The sequence below is a fragment of the Elephantulus edwardii genome, unplaced genomic scaffold, assembly GCF_000299155.1.
Source record: "Elephantulus edwardii isolate Elephantulus edwardi_28Jun2011 unplaced genomic scaffold, EleEdw1.0 scaffold00363, whole genome shotgun sequence".
Lineage (NCBI taxonomy): Eukaryota > Metazoa > Chordata > Mammalia > Macroscelidea > Macroscelididae > Elephantulus > Elephantulus edwardii.
In genome coordinates this window covers 1,798,208-1,799,390 of record NW_006400113.1, presented here as the reverse complement: position 1 = coordinate 1,799,390, position 1,183 = coordinate 1,798,208, and positions in this window count along the sequence as shown.

Here is a 1,183-nt window from a genome sequence, read left to right as displayed (position 1 = left end):
ATGGGGGTCGTGGATCAGATTTTCAGGGGTGTGTCCCGATTCAAGTAGACTCCCACCGTCCACTGCATCTGCCCACGGCACTTTGGCCAGTCCCAAAGTGCAGAGCTGGCGGTGGGCGGGGGGGCGTGAGCCAGGTCGGGGGGGAGCAATGTGATACCTGAAGATGGGGGTCTTGGATCAGAGCTGCAGGGGTGTGTCCCTATTAACGTCCACTCCCACCGTCCACTGGGTCTGCGCAGGGCACTTTTGCTAGTTGCAAATTTCAGATCTGGCGGGGGTGGGGCCGCGAGCCGGGTCGGGGGGAGCAATGCGATACCTGAAGATGGGGGTCGTGGATCAGAGCTGTAGGGTTGTCTCCCGATTCAAATCCACTTCCACCGTCCACTGCGTCTGCGCATGGCACCTTGGCCAGTCCCAACGTTTAGAGCTGGCGGGGTGGGGGGGCGCGAGCCAGGTCGGGGGGTAGCAATGTGATACCTGAAGATGGGGGTCATGGATCAGAGCTTCAGGGGTGTGTCCCTATTCAAGTCCACTCCCACCGTCCACTGTGTCTGCGCACGGTACTTTGGCCTGTACCAACATTTAGAACTGGGGGGGGGGCGGGTGCGAGCAGGATGTTTGGGAGCAATGCCATACCTGAAGACGGATGTCATGGATCAGAAATGCAGGGTTGTGTCCCGATTCAATTCCACTCCCACCGTCCACTGCATCTGCGCACGGCACCTTGGCCAGTCCCAAAGTTTAAAGGTGGGGGGGGGGCGCGAGCCGGGTTGGGCGTGAGCAATGGGATACCTGAAGATGAGGGTCGTGGATCAGAGCTGCAGGGGTGTGTCCAGATTGAAGTCCACTCCCATCCTCCACTGCGTCTGTGCACGTCACCTTGGCCAGTCCCAAAGTTCAGAGCTGGCAGGGGGAGGGGGTGGGCACGAGCTGGGTCCGGGGGGAGCAATGCAATACTTGAAGATGGCGGTCGTGGATCAGAGGTGCAGGGGTGTGTCCCGATTCAAGTCAGTTCCCACCGTCCACTGCGTCTGCACAAGGTACTTTGACCAGTCCCAAAGTTCAGAGCTGGTGGTGGGGCGGGGCAGGCGCGATCTGGGTCGGGGGGGGTAAGGAATGCGATCCCTGAAGATGGGGGTCGTGGATCAGAGCTGCAGTGGTGTGTCCCCATTCAAGTCCACTC